Genomic DNA, 16,132 nt, shown 5'->3' on the forward strand with positions numbered 1-16,132 from the left:
GGGGGCCGCCGCCTCTCCCCGCTCTGCGCGAGGCCGCGCGCGTGCGCCGCAGCGGCCGCAGGCGAGGAGCGCGAAGGAGGGGTCCGCACGAGCCCACGCAGGCCCGCGGCGCAGGGCTGCGGCGCCCGCAAAGGGGCGGGGCAGGGGTTCGTGCCGCATCCAGTCCTCCGTCTCCCGCCCGTAGCCCCAGTCTCGGCTGCGGAGCCCCGCGCGCCCAGCTCTGCCCGAGGGGCACTCACAGGGAAGCCCCAGTCTCTGGTGCCGCACTGTCGCCTCCCCAGGCGGAGAGGCGCTAGCGGATGGAGCCGGGGCCTGCGGTCCGAGTGGGTAGATTCGAACGGTCCCGCCCGCCTGGGGCTGGGCGTTGCTGCGGGAGGTCGCTCCACCCTAGAGGGCCTCAGGAATCTCGGGGCAGGATCTCGGTTGCGGATCCTGGGCAGAAAACGAATTTGTGCTTTCTTGCTAAGTGAGAAACTAAGCAGCTTGCTTTCTTCGAGTTGCTGCTTCTCTGGCAAGTTGACAAAATTTGCTGCACGGGTGAGAGGGCAAGCAAAGCTTATGGTCAGCAGTTCTATGGCCTGCTTTATATTTACTATTGCTTTTCAGCAAGTATGTGTTATCCTGTGTGTTCGCTTAGTGTCCCTTCTCCCTCCGTATAACATAGACTAAACCCAAGCAGAAAATCTAGTAGGGGTGTTCGTTTTGGCCTTTGGTTCTGTTAACAACCACAAATTTAAAAGAAGTTCTGAGAAGCAGTTTCTGATTTAGATTTAAGTTTTGGGGCGTCTGGGTGTGGCTCAGTCAGTGAAGCGTCTGACTTCAGCTCAGCTCATGATCTCCCGGATGATCTTGTGGTTCCTGGGTTCCAGCCCTGCTCAGGGCTCTGTGCTGACAGCTGAGCCTGGAGCCTGCTTCAGGTTCTGTGACTCCCTCTGTCTCTGCCCCTCCCCTGCTCACACTCATGCGCTCTTTCTCTCTCTCTCTCTCAAAAATAAATATCTAAAAAAAAATTTTTTTTTAAAGATTTAACTTTTAATAGTAACATGGAGGGGTGCCTGGGCGGCTCAGTGGGTTAAGCCTGACTTCAGCTCACGTCATGAGCTTGGAGTTTCAGACCCGTGTTGGGCTCTGTGCTGACAGCTCTGAGCCTGGAGCTGCTTTGGATTCTGTGTCTGCCTCTCTCTGCCCCTCCTGCTCATGCTCTGTCCCTCTGTCTCGCTCTCTCTTTCTCAAATAAATAAACTTTAAAAAATAATAGCAGAATGGAATGGCAATAGGCCTCCCCACTCCTCTTCTCCCTTGAAAGTCTAAGAGATTCTTAATCCAGAGCCCTTGAATGGGTTTTAGGGGCTTCTGGAAGCCTTAAATTCATGTGCAAAATATTGTGGCTTATATGGGTTTTCTTGAGTCAAGTCCCCTAGCTTTCATCATGTTCTAAATGGGTTTAAGACTCAAGTAAGATTTAAAACAGCAACACTGTCAGGAGAACTCATAGATCAACCCCCTAGCTTCCACTCAGAGTTGACTTGTAGTGCAAACTCCTCTATTTATCCTGTGTTAATGGATGTCATATTTGGATGGTAGTCTACATGGATTGCCAAATTTCAAGTTACAAAATCTGCAATAAAAGTCACATGGAACATCATTTTCCTCTGAAGATTTAGAATGCACTTTCGAATCTTGCATGCCTTGGGTGCAAGAGCACCAACTGCCTTTGAACTCCCCAGCAATCCTTTCACTTTTGAATGCCCACCATATCCCCACAGAGCTGCAGCCATGGGAGTCAGGTTAGGAAACCTGGATCAGAGATCCCATGGTTCCCAAGACCCGGGAGGGAAGTCTTGCCTAGGAAATTATTCAATAATCAGGGCCCTCAGTTCATTATCAGCTGAAGGGAGAGTGCTTAGTGAGTAGTGCTTTCCTAACCCCAAATATCTTAATCCACCCAATTTGGGAGTAGGTTAGTGGTTTTTCATTTGTTATACTGCTTGAAATTCTGCTAGTGAGAAAGATAAATGAACAAAGCAACGATGTCAGGAGTGTGATTGCTCTCTCTTTAGTATGAGTTCTTCAAATAGGATTCCATCCAAGGAAAGGGGATAGATGTTTTCAAGGAAAGTTGAGGCAGGAGCATGGATTGTTTTGGGTACTTACAGTAAGCTTTGTTGGGAAGGGGTGCGGTTCTGCGTCCCCATTTATTTTTACTATTTTGTATCGCTGGGTATCTGGACAGAGTGATGGGTGGATAACAAAAACTATATAGTGATTTTAATGTATGTTCACAAATTCAGATACTTGTCCCATCCAGAGGTAGATCTTAATCTCCCTCCCAGTGAATGTGAGCTGCTCTTATTGAATAGCATAATGGCTTACAAGGAATAGAATGTGACATAAGTGACAGTAGATGACTTAAAAGACTAGGTCATAAGAGGCACTGTAGTTGCCTGCTTGTTCTCTCTTGGATCACTTGCACTGGGAGAAGCCAGAGTTACCATGTCACGAGGAACTCAAGCAGCCCCAAGGAAAGGCCCATGTGACGAGAATGGAGACCTCCTGCCAGCAGCGATGTGAATGAGCCATATTGGAAGCAGGTCCTCCACCCTAGTTAAACCTTCAGATGTTTGTAGCCCAGGAGATGTTGACTGAAACCCCATGAGAGATCCTGAGCAGAAGCTCCCATCTAAGCCACTCCCAGATGACCCACAGAGACTGAGATAATAATGTTCATTGTTTTAGTATGGTAAGTTTGGGGATAATTCGTTACACAGCAATAGATAATGAATATACTCAATCTCAACTTTGCTCTGTACCAGGAAAACACTTCTTATTCTTTTATCATGCGCGCCCTTGTTCCTAGGCCTGTCCTTGGGCTAGTGGCATGATTTCTATCACTGAACTTTAAAATGGGCTAAATAAATAGACTTCTGTGAATAGTCTTGGAATTTGCAACCTTATTTCTACGTATTCAGAATTTATAACAACAGACAAATGAACTTTTGAAAAATAATCCATTTATAATCTGGGTACTGCCTGCAATTCAGCTAGCTATTGCTCACCATGCCATTCTTTTATAAGAGACTTAATACTTCTTTCCAGTTGAAGAACTTTTTTGCATGGGCAAATAGAAAAAGTTGCCAACCATTTATCCTATTTCTTACCCAGGTAACCCCTAACACACAAACTGTTTAGGTAATACCAGAAGTCTGACATTTGCAAGACACACACTCCAGCAGTCAACGAGAATAGCCCCCAAATATCCTTCGTCAAAACCTGTTTTGTGGCCCAGATATCTCTTGGGACAAATGACAATGCTGAAAATAATACCACAGCTAACATTTACTTGGGGCTTGTTTATGCACCAAGCACCTCTGCAGGGGACCTGATTTCCATTAGAGGGGAAGTTAAGAATTCAAAGCATGGGTCTTAAAGTCTGACCGTATTTGTATCCTGGTTTCACCATTTAGTTATATCGTCTCTGGAAAACTAACCAATCTGTGCTTCAATTTTCTTACATATAAAATGGGGATGATAAGAGTACCCACTTCACGAGGCTGTGGTGAGGATTCAATGAGATGATGCATGTAAAGCATGTAAAACATAGCATATGTAGTTCCTAGCACATAGTAAGTGCTCAATCGATGACAGCTCATATTTTTTTAAGTAGATGAAGACGTGGAGTCTCAGGGAAGTGAAGTAAATTGACTGGAGTCATGCAGCTAAAAAACAGAGCAGGAGTTCAATTCCAGATCAGTTTGGTTTCAGAGCTCAAGCTCTCAAACACTAGCCTGCACTGTCCTCTCAGTTTCACACACAAATGGAATGATGTGCAGAAAAGCACCTAGACTCCTTCAGGTGTGCTGGGAGAAATCCCTGTTCCATATATCAAAGACTTCCCAGCACCTTGAGACTTCAACATCACCCTGTGAAATCCTTCTTGGAAAAGAAAGGAAAAAGTGGAAAAGTTTTTAAAAATCGAGGTATGGGGAAAGGTGCCACATACTTGACAGGCTCACATGTTGCATATTCCCAACCTGAGAATTCCTTTCTCCATTGGAATAGATGATTGTAGGAGATTTCCAAAGGATGCATTCGGAATGTGACTTCTTATCTTTTTCAGGAGGGGTTGAAAGCTATCAGATACAAATGGACAAGAGCTAGTGATGTGATACACAACTATGGGGAGTATAATAATTTCTTCTTTCTATGGAGTGCTATGCTAACAGAGTGGCTGGAGAGTCAGTTTAACCCCTCCTCCAGGGGAAGAGAAGGATGCAAAGTAGGTAAAAGAATTGCCCAAGGACAGGCAAGTTGCCTTCTAGGACAGTGAGTAGATAAAGGAGAGGGTCTCTGGGCCACACCCACGTATCTGTCAGGAAAACCAACCTGTGAGCTAAAACAATCAAGTTCATTGTTTTCATACCTTTGCTTTGTCTTTCCTTACTTTTTAAAGGAAATGTACCTGTGAATTTCTCTAACCATATCTGGCTAAAATTAGAGGGAATAGGAGCTGGGATGGGTTTAAGACATAAGCACACCCGCCCTGGAGTCTGGAGGTAACAGCTTGAAGGTGAGGGTGGAACGCTGATTTTGGACATGCTTTAGGAATCCATCACAGACAAGAGAAGTTCCTTCAGCCTCTAATTTTGCCATCATTTCACAGTGATCCCCAGCACCATACTGTTGCTGAACTCATTTTCTTGGCTGTAAAAGTGGAAAATAGTATTTGTCCTACCTCTGTCACAGGAACACTGTAAGAATCCAATGAAATTTTGCATGTGAAAACATTCCCTTACTTACTTTACTAGAGAGAGCTATTAAAAACCATACCATCTGGGGCACCTGGGTGCCTCAGTCAGTTAAGCATCTGCTCTGGATTTTGGCTCAGGTCATGATCTTGCGGTTCATGGGATCGAGCCCTCCATTGGGTTCGACACTCACAGCGTCAAACCTGCTTGGGATTTTCTTTCTCTCTCTCTCTCTGCCTCTCCCTAGTTCGTGCTCTCTCTCAAAATAAATAAACATTAAAAAAAGAAAGAAAGAAAGAAAAAAGAAAGAAAGAAAAAATATTTTAATCATAGTTCATTCATAACTTTAAATTCCCCTCTAAAAAACATTTGTATTTCTTGAAACTGATGTTTAATTTCTAAGAAATTCTTAGTGGTGAGATTAATCTGTCTCATACTGATTGGAGATGATTAAAACACTAATACTCAGTTTATACTTACAGTAGACTTATTTCAGAGAACATTATAACCTTTATGAATTAAACCAAGACAGAGAAGCAACTGCGGACAAAGTGACTCTTGTGACCTCTAAGAACTGGTGGCTTTAAACAATGAAGGCCATTGTATAAAAACTCCCTCCCAGGGTTATTGTGAGGATTAATTAGATTAAAATCTGCAAAGTGCTTTGAGTTTTTCCCAGAATTCCTTTATAAATAAAGATGGCATTAAGTATTTTTTTAAGAAGTATCCTTATATGGATCTTCCCAGAATCAAATGTAACAAATTCACCTGTTGTTTAACTTGTATTCCCTGAAGCAAAAAACCCAAGACCAAGCCAACCTAAATGACCTCTGATGGTTTTAAAATGACTATAGATAGGAGCATGCTTGAATGAGCAGAAGTTAGTACCCTAATCACAAAGATCTCGGTGTATGTTTTACATGACCGGGTAATGCCTCATAATCACTATGCCATATGGTAATTAGGTATAAATTACTGTAATTATTACAGCTGTTTTATACTGATCAACCAAGTTTTACTCTCCTCTTTGTTATTTATATTTTACGAACTCACATTCTGCTCACTTACAAACAGGCTTTAAGGCAGTCTTCCCATTAGTAGGCCTTCCTCACCTCAGAATACTAGAAACGATGAGAATGAGAGTTTTTTCCTGATACTAGATACTGTCTAATCCTCATTGTATGCACAGAAACAAATAGACACAGACGAAAGACAGGTGTCTTAACAACCAACTCTCCAGCAGCTGAGGTTCCTTGGGAACCCCTTCTCAGTTTCCCAGTCTCTGATCTTAATCCTGTTCCCAGTGACCCACCCAGCCCGCACTGTGAGCTTCCCCCCCACACCCCAAGAAGGAGCTACTCTGAATATTCTGAGTGTGGGTGTGGGGCAACTCAATTGGGTGGAGGCCTGTGATGTGGGTGGTGAAAGAATTCACCCTGGGCAGAACAAAGGAGATAGAAGTTTATTAAATACACCGCAAGGGAGCTACAGGCAGGACAGCAAAGGAGAGACTGTTTGATAGGGGGCTGTGGGTAGGGGGGTGGGGTGTAGTTAAGGGGGGAAGGTGGGGAGGTATGAGAATGTGTGGAATTTTGGTACCTTTTTTTTTGGTACCTGTGCCCCATTGTAAGTAGCTCAGTCGTCAACTAGGTCTTAAGGCTATTTTGAGGGGGGTCACCTAATGGGCCTATTTGCATTTAGCCTGGTGGTCACTGTGGGCCCTTTTACCTTACTGAGGTTTCCATTGCTCAGGCATGTTGCCTAAAAGCTGCCTCTACAGTGGGCTTAAGGTAGCAGAAACTCTGGAGCAGGTCCAGGTGAAGTCTGGGGAGCAGTAGGGTAAGAAGCCCATTGTAAATGAGGAACCGGTCTGGCAGGCAACCAGCTGTCCTGATTTACTCGGGATGGAGGCTATTTCCAAGACCTGAGACCACAGTTTACTGGGATGAGTTTACCTTGTAGCAAGAATAGATTCTGTAACCGTGATATTGCTGGGCAGGGAGAGTATCTTACCTGGGCAAGACACCTTGTTCCTGTTGGGCCCTGCAGCACACTGGGCTGGGTGTTCTCAGGGAATTCTCAGGATGTGACTCCTGTTACAGTGAAATGGAAGAGGTCAAAGGTGTCTGAGAGGGAGGCCAACCACCTCAGATAGGACCCCCAAGGTACCATGACCCTGTTAGAGCCGTGGAGATCCCAAGTCAGTTCTGTAACTTTGCAGGTGTGGAAACTCTGCCTGAGGGTGAGGCTGGGGAAGTCAGTGTATGCCAGACTGCCCCAAGAGACTGAGTAAATTACTGTGTGGTTGATTGCTTAATTATCCTGGGGTGCAACTCTCTTACTGCCCTGGATGCCCTCTTCACAGGACCAGTGAATGTGAGAAACCAAGTTACCTTACAGCTAGAACAAAGGTGGCTGGGGGGTTTCAGTGACATCATTTACAGGCCTCATGGCCTCTCCTGGCCTTTTGTGTTCCTTTTTCCCTGCTGGGGTGTTCTTCCTCCTTCTCAGTGTCTGGCTAACTGCCATTCAGCTTTCAAACCCAATGGATTCTGCCCAATTTCCCTCCTTCTTTCCTTTTTCCTCCTCTCCTTCTCTTCTCTCTTCCCTCCCTTTTGTTTTGAAACTTAAAAAAGTTTATTTTTGAGAGAGAGTGCACATACACACACATGTGCACGAGTAGGGGAGGGGCAGAGAGAGAGGGGCTCAGAGGACCTGAAGCAGGCAGCACTGACAGCAGAGAGCCGGATGTGGGGCTCAAACTGGCAGATGGCAAGATCATGACCTAAGCCAAAGTTGGACACTTAACCAACTGAGCCACTCAGGTGCCCCTTCCTTCCCTTTCTTCTTTACTTCTTTTCTTTCTTTCTTTCTTTCTTTCTTTCTTTCTTCCCTTCCACAAATGTTATTTGAGTGTTTATCATATGCCAGTCACTAAAGTAGGCACTGGAGCTATAGAATTGGATAAGACAAAGTCTAGATGATAACCCACCCCTGATTAGTCCTGTATATACAGCATAAATTCTAATTCTTTATTACTAATTCCCCCCCCCCCAAGATTCCATGCAGACTATTGATATCTATATATAACTTTTGAGCAAAAGTGAAAATAATATAGCCTTTCTTCTTGGTTCAATTTTAGTTTAGTCTTTCTGAAATCATTCCCCAGGCCCCCATCTGGTAAAGTCTTCAGATAACCACTTCCATCCATGGCGTGCTGATTTTTATCACTTAGTATTACTGTTACTGCCTTTAGTTCTCCCAGTTGTGCTTAGTTCTGAGTTGTGACCTTGCAGCTCAGAGCCCTGTCTTCATTTTATAAATAGTCGGGATATTTTTATCCCAAAGTGCATTACTTTGCACTTGTTCCCACTAAAGCTCACTTGTCAGTTGTCTGACCACAGAGTCAGATTTATAGGGTCTTCTGACTAGCCCAAGGATTGGCAAACTTTTTCTATAAAGGGCCAGATAATAAATAATTTCCAGTTTGCAGCAATACTTTGGTGCTGGTCGAATTTGCTCACTTCTGCCCTTGTGAAAGCAGCCGTAGGTGATAATAAGCAAATGAGTATGGCTATGTTCCCATAAAACACCGGACACTGAAATGTGAATTTTGTATACTTTTCACCTGCCACAAAATATTAGTCTTCTTTCGATTTTTTTCAACGATTTAAAAATGGAGAAACCATTCTTAGCTCAAGGGATGCACAAAAACAGGTGTAGGCTGGATTTGGTTTGTGGGCTGTAGTTTGCTGGCCATGATCTAGACTCATCACTAGTTAGAAGTGTTGTTCGAGATTTCACTGCTCATTCCCTCCTCCTGATCACTTATACGTATAAGTGATATACATTGTAATTGCAGTTGCCTTATATGGCATGGTTTTTTTCACCACTCCTTTACCTACTCAATTCTAAATAAAGTCTAGAGCCACTCTCCCCCATGGCATCCATCCCACCCCAAGTCTAGACAAGTCCATTTGTTACATATGCTCATGTCTCACTTTGTAAATTTATCTTCATTAGTGGCATTATTTGACTAGTGGCTGCTTCTCACTCCCTTGTTAGGCTTTATGCTCCATGAGACTGGGGGCTGTCTATCTTTGCTCATATCTCCTGCACCTGACCCTGTGCCTGGCACGCAGTAGGTGCTCAATAAAGCATTTGTTGAACAGAGGAACCAGATCCACAGCAGACCTCAGCTTATTGGCTGGGCATTGTTGTCTATAATAGCTCCCTCCCCTTATTAGCAGAGAGACCTTGAATTTTAAGATCTCTTTGAGCTTCAGTTTCCTTCTCTGTCAAACCGAGATAAGAGTTACTATCAGTGGGTTGTGGTGACTTAAATGAGAAGATGTAACTGGCACATGGCTTGCTCCAGTCACTGTTAGATTAATGTCAGGCTCCTTCCCCACTTCCTCTCATTGCTGTCAACTCTATGGTTGTCTGAAGTCTAACTACCACTTGCTCAGATATCCCAAGTGCATAGGACTCCACCTGCCTGAAGAGAACTGCACTGTTTCCTTTGAGAAACCCAGAATTAGAAATATGATGAGTACACCCTTCATATATCTGCTGCCTTTCTAAGACCTGTCCTTGGGCCCTCTAGTTCCCTCCCCTGGCTGGAATCAACAGGCTCCACCCATTGTTTTTGCTTCCTTATGTTTGCTTATGTTTGCTTAGTTCCTTATGGCCTCACAAAACATTCCAATCTTATGTGACTTTTATTTCAGCCTCTCCTTTGGAAATCTGTCAAAGGTTTTTTAAGGTGTTAAGGTAGAAAATATAAAGCAGTTCCCTTTTACCTACACACTATTTACTTCCTCAAAAATTAAGTAAATTAATTTTTCTTTTTACAGATACCATTTGACCATCTTCGTCTAAAGTTAACTTTAAGTGTTTACCATGCTTATTTCACAAATAAACCATAACTTCCTAGGTTCTCTCCAGAGATTTTTTAATGATAATAATTATCATGTCATAAAAATTACAAGATTTTGAGCCCAAAATGTGTTAAGCACTGTGCTAGGAACTTTAATTAAATACATCATTTAATTTAATCCTTATAACAGCCTTGCATAGTGGATACTATTATCCCCATTTTACACATGGGATAAATGAAATTTTTTTTTGAGAGAGAGAGAGTGTGTGTATGAGAGCAGAGTAGGGGGAGGGGCAGGGACACGAGAGAGAGAGAGAGAGAGAGAGAGAGAGAGGGAGAGAGAGAGACTCTCAAGCAGGCTGTATGCCCAGCACAGAGCCCCATGCAGGGCTCTGTCCCATGACCCTGAGATCATGACCCGAGCCAGATTCAACAGCCGGATACTTAACCTACTGAACTACGCAGGCACCCAAGGATAAATGAAGTCTTTTAAATAATTTATTGAAAGCCACGTTATTAGAAGATGGTGGACTCAAGGTTTGCATTCAGGTTTCCCCCAGCCCAGTGCCCATCATCTTTCCATCCTGACATTTTCTTCCCTTCTTATGCTTGGTAGCTGGTGGTGCTGGGAAGGGCACGTGTATCACATTTTCACTCTTGTAACCTCCCGAGTGAACAGCCAGCTATGATGACTAGTTGCCCATTTTGGCTAATGGCTCCTCAGTGTCATAGCAAAGTTCCATCAGAACTCATGTGGGTTGTAAAGTATTACCCTTTCGCTTAAAACCACTCATCATCCATCCATCCAACCAATATGTCTATTTTTTTAAGTTTGTTTGTTTGTTTGTTTGTTTTTGAGAGAGAGAGAGCAAGCAGGAGGGGCAGAGAGAGAGGGAGACAGAATCTCAAGCAGGCTCCGCACCATTGGCACAGAGTCGGATGTGGGGCTTGAACTAGACACTTAACCTACTGAGCCACCCAGGTGCCCCTAACCAATATTTCTCAACAGGCTATCTCACTCCGTTTGGGCTGCTATAACAAAATACCACAGGCTGGGTGTCATAGAAACAGCAGAAATCTACTTCTCACAGTTCTGGAGGCTTAGAAGTCCTAGATCAAGGGGCACCTGGGTGGCTCAGTCAGTTGACCATCTGACTCTTGGTTTCACCTCAGGTCATGACCTCACGGTTCGTGGGTTCAAGCCCCATGTCAGGCTCTATGCTGACAGTGCAGAGCCTGCTTGGGATTCTCTCTCTCTGCCCCTCCCCTGCTTGCTCGCTCTCTCTCTCTCTCTCTCTCTCTCTCAAAATAAATAAATAAACAAACAAACAAAAGTCCAAGATGAAGGTACTAGCAGGGTCATCTTCTGGTGAGGACCCTCTTCCCGATTCATAGCCATTGCTTTTTCACTGTGTCCTCACAGAGTAGGGAGGGTAGGGAGGTCTGTGGGGCCTCCTTTGTAAGAACACGAATCCCATTCATGAGGGCTCCGTCCTTGTGTCGTAATCACCTCCCAAAGTCTCCATCTTGTAACGTCATCACTTCGGCATTAGGATTCCAACTGGTGACTTTTGGGGGACACACACATTCAGATCATAGCAGAGATTGTATACCAGACACTGTGCTATGTGTTGAATGTGTCTTAGGCCAAAGAAATGTGTCTTTAGTGCCTAAAATTAGTTTAAAATGAAGACATTGGGGGTGGGGGGTGCACCTGGGTGGCTCAGTCGTTCAAGCTTCTGAGTCTTGATTTCGGCTCACGTCATGATCTCACAGTCTGTGAAGTTGAGCCCTGTGTCAGGCTCTGCACTGACAGTGTGGGGCTGCTTGGAATTCTCTTCCCTCTCTCTGCCCCTCCCCCACTTACACACATGTGCGCACTTTTTCTCTCTCTCTCTCAAATAAAATTAAATAAATAAATAAATAAATAAATAAATAATAAAATTAAGGCACTGGGTAGTTAATAGAAGAGGCATTTGGAGAGGAGGGCTTGGAGGTAGGGAAGATGGAGAGAAAGGATGGGAAAGAGAAGAACTTCCTATGAAATCACTGCCTTGGGGACCCATGGGTCAGGAGGAGGCCAGTGGGTATGGCGAGGAAGGCAAGGGGAGATGAATGAGATTCTCACACACCAGGATAGAAGTGATAAGGTGGAACCAGCAGAATTTCTCTCTGGCATGACACACTGCCTCTGTTAGTGTGGCTTATGATTTTCGGTTCCCTTTCCAACAGCCAGTACTTTCCTAGCTCTCTGACATTCTTGTTTTCTCTTTCCCAAGCCAGCATAGATGATACCTTTGCATTGGTGTTCTCTGTCTGGGTAGCATCCCCATTTATCTTGATGGCCTACCAGAATTGCTGCAGTGGCAGCCTGTTTCACTGTGTAGAAGGCGCTTACTTCATTTCTGCTTTAGTTGTGTGTGTGTGTGTGTGTGTGTGTGTGTGTGTGTGTGTCTGTGTGTGTCTGTGTGTGTCTGTGTATGCATAGTGTGTGCGTGTGTAGGCACATGAGAAGTGAGAGCGCCTGGATTGTTGTAGTTCAGACCATGCTCACACAAAGGGATCCTGGTGACCAGAAGAGTCCTCACAGGCACATCCACCTCAGTGCGTTCACTGTGCATCAGAGTCAGAAACTTGATTTTGTTGACACCCTGAGAATATATTCATCTCCTATTAACTAGCTCACAGAAAGTAATAAATACAAAGCAGAATATTGAGGGTGTGTAGGAAAGTGTACATATTTTTTAGAGATCCATACTGAAATGAGTAGGGATGAAGTGACTTGGGTCTATCTATCTGCTTTAAAATATTTTAGTTTTGGGGCACCTGGGTGGCCCAGTCAGTTAAGTGTCTGACTTCCATTCAGGTCATGGTCTCACAGTTTGTGGGTTCGAGCCCCGCATCAGGCTCTGTGCTGACAGCTCGGGGCCTGGAGCCTGCTTCAGATTCTGTGTCTCCCTCTCTCTCTGCCCCTCCCCTGCTCATACTCTCTCTCTCTCTCTCAAAAATAAGTAAACATTTAAAAAAAATTTTAAGTGAAGCAGGTGTGGGAAAATCTTGATAATAATGATTGAATTTGGTTAATGGGTATTTTATACTATTTGTACCTTACATATGTTATATACTAATTATATTATTTCCCTACTTCTGTGTGATTGAAATTTTTCTTAACATGAAAATTAAAACAATAAAGGAAATGACAGTAATTTACAGAAAGAAATACAAAATCGTCAGGTTACCTTGTGCAAGTTAAGTTAATGAGGAATCCAAGGCGGAGAGCTAAGTCGATGTAAGACTGTTGGGTCACCCAGGACAATGACATATTCCTGTCGGCAACCAGGCGCTCCTCTCTCCCCTCCTGCTCTCATGTCCCGGGACCTAATTCCTGGGACTATCTCAGAAACTTAGAAATCTGATTCCTACATCCACGGCTGCTCCCTTCGCACTCCCTGTCCCCTGTCAGATACTTAAATCCTGCTCCAGGCTGAGGGGATTGGTGCCTCTATTGCTACCACCCCTGGCAACAGGCATCTATCTCTCCCGCTTGCAGCTTCTAGTTTTGCTTTAGGACTGCCCATTCTTGGGGTACATGAGAGACCCTGCTAACTCAAATGCTGGTTCAGTTTCCACTCCTGCTGGCACCTCCCATCCCATCAGATCTCTTAGGGGCTTAAAACCTGAGAAGCAGCAAGACATGGGCACAGGGAGGATTCCTGACCTCGCGGCCTGACCTATCTGCCGGGCTCTGCCCTGTTTGCCGGGCACCAGCTCCAGGAATGGCACAGATGGCTAAAGGGAAAGGCACTAAGGATGCCTCATTTTCAAAGGCACAATTTATTTAATTTGATTCTTATTCAGATCTGTGAGATATAGTTATCATTCCTACTTGAAGAGATAGGGAGCTTGGGCACTGTGAGGTTTAGCAGTGTGTTTACAGTCACAGAGTTAATCTGCAGCAGGACCATGGTGTGAACTGAGGCATTCCCATCCCCTGAAGGAGTTTATCGGTGTCTAAATCCAAGTTATTACTCAACTACTTTATTTCTCAAATTAAACTAGTGTTTGTAGCAACCAGGTTGTGTTACCGCAAAAGATGATTCGTTACTAGCAGCAGGTTGGAATTATTCAACAGCTAAATGCCGTATTTCATTTTCATCCGTGTGTTGAATTTACTAATTTTTACAAAATGTTTATTTATTTATTTTGAGAGAGAAAGAGCAGGGGAGGGGCAGAGAGAGAGAATCCCAAACAGGCTCGACAATCAGCGTGGAGCCCGACTCGGGGCTTGATCCCAGGACCAACCATGAGATCATGGCCTGAGCCAAAATCAAAAGTCGGATGCTTAACTGACTGAGCCACCCAGGCACCCCTGAATTTACAAATTTAAATAAAACGGTCCTGATTTTTCATTATGAGGAGTTAATAACTAATATCTATAGTTGATAAATCAAGAAAAAAGGGTGTAAATATATTACATATAGTTTCAGTGGTAAACAGTAGTAGAATTTAAAACAGAAACTATTGGGGCCCCTGGGTGGCTCAGTGGGTTAAGCATCTGACTTCAGCTCAGGTCATGATCTCACTGCTCAAGAGTTTGAGCCCCACTTCGGGCTCTGTGCTGACAGCTCAGAGCCTGGAGCCTGTTTTGGATTGTGTGTCTCCCTCCCTTTCTCTCTGCCCCTCTCCTGCTCACACTGTGTCTCTTTCTCTCAAAAATAAATAAATGTTAAAAAAATTTAAAAACCCAAAAAACAGAAAGTATTGATATAAAAACCTCTGAGTAATGGGTGTGGCAGTGATGTGGTTGGTGGGGATGAGAGGTAGGAAATGTTTTTGTTTCTCATTTTACACACATCTATACGGTCTGAATTTTTAAAAATATGGGCAAGTTTTACTTGTATAGATTAAAAATAATAGTTTAAAAATAGAAAAAAGAAGTGAAATACAATGAAACGTATCCCCTCAATGAGTGATTGCTGAAATTGTCATATGTAATACTATGTAGCCAATAGAAATTTTAAGTAGGAAAGGTAAATCAAGAATGATGTGGTTAGGATAATACCTAATCACGTATATACTGCGTGTAGGTATATGTGCATACAAACAGGAAGGATACATATCAAAGTGATACCAAAGTGTAGGGATGAGGGGTGAGGAGGAGAGGAGGATTCTGATGATTAACTGCATTCACTTCTATATACGGCTTGATTTTTTTTGAGGGGCATGTACTGAATATGAAAGTGTGCAGAATATTTTGCAGGTTCAAAGCTACAGCGATTCTGAGTGTTCCCTCTTTTCCTCTTTGCCACAGAACAGCCAAATGTGATTGCACTGTGTTACATATAAGTGTCAGGATCTTACACTTGATTTATAGTGAAGAAATTCACTGTTCCTAAATATTGTTACAAAAGAGAAGTTTGTGAATTGCATTATTCCACTCTCAGGCCTTAATGTCACCACAGAGCTGACCAAGTCTGATTCATGGGGTTTTTTTTTTTTTGTTTTTTTTGTTTTTTTTGTTTTTGTATTGTTACATTTCCTTCCTTTGCTTGGTTTCGACCAAGGGTGTGTGGGGTTTAAATCTCCAAATCCAGTATCTCATGACTGTAACAAGGTATGTATCCCACACTTTAGAGTCCTGGACTTGGAGTCTTTAACCCTGATACTTGATAGAATCCTTCTGATGAAGAGAAGCAGGGGAAGAGGAAGCAGTATGTCCATGGAGGTCCCCAAGGCAGCCTCCACGGAGGAGTAGAAGGCAATGGAAGATAAAGTGACGAGTCCAGAGAAAGCCGAGGAAGCAAAATTAAAACCAAGGTATCGTCATCTGGGACAAAAGCCTGGAGGTTTAGATTTCTTAAGGAAACGATTGCAGAAAGGGCAAAAATACTTTGATGCCAGGGATTACAACCTGGCTAAAACACAACTGAAAAGCAAGCAGCTTCCTACTGCAGCTCTGACTAAGACAAGTCACTGATGACCGCATTCCCACTCCACAGAAACTTCCTCCACAGAAACCATCCCTTGCTGCCAGCAAGCTGGCTGGCTGATTAAAAGAGCTGAACTGCATGGATCTTCTAATTCTCATTATTTCTCCTTGTTATTTCTCTGCTTTTCATTTCCTTTCATTCACTAAGTCATTTGAGAAAGAGCTTTGCAGGTAGCAGTAGTGTGTGTTGCTATTGTAAGGAAATATACGTGTGGAGAGTTTTTGATTAGTTTAACAGTGCGCTGATAAAGAGAACGTGTTTGAGCAACATAAAGTAATCTGCTTGAAAATAATTGTGTATATTACCTAACTCCTAGTGTAGGACTGGTTCCAACAAGTAACAAGCAAGTTTTATGATTGTAATGTTTTGGCTTTCTTTAATTCATCTTAATTCAGCTCTGTATGTTACTCTTATTTAAAATAACCACGGGGTGTCTAGGTGGCTCAGTAGGTTAAGCCTCCGACTTCAGCTCAGGTTATGATCTCACAGCTCTTGAGTTCAAGCCCCATGTCGGGGTC

General features: G+C 43.6%; 1 protein-coding gene and 1 pseudogene across 1 annotated transcript in view; one reads left to right on the forward strand and one right to left on the reverse strand.

The window, feature by feature from the left end:
* Window positions 1–289, reverse strand: part of SLC30A4 (solute carrier family 30 member 4) — a 29,908-nt gene extending 29,619 nt beyond the window's left edge. Inside the window, exon 1 of the mRNA XM_040492584.1 lies at window positions 240–289. The gene's annotated coding sequence lies outside the window, so the exon portion shown is untranslated. The remainder of the gene's footprint in view (window positions 1–239) is intronic.
* Window positions 290–15,186: 14,897 nt separating this feature from the next.
* LOC121041648 (cAMP-regulated phosphoprotein 19-like) lies at window positions 15,187–15,883 on the forward strand (annotated as a pseudogene).
* The last annotated feature ends 249 nt before the right edge of the window (window positions 15,884–16,132 follow it).

This window comes from Herpailurus yagouaroundi, unplaced genomic scaffold (assembly GCF_014898765.1).
Source record: "Herpailurus yagouaroundi ecotype Mexico unplaced genomic scaffold, PumYag 184, whole genome shotgun sequence".
Lineage (NCBI taxonomy): Eukaryota > Metazoa > Chordata > Mammalia > Carnivora > Felidae > Herpailurus > Herpailurus yagouaroundi.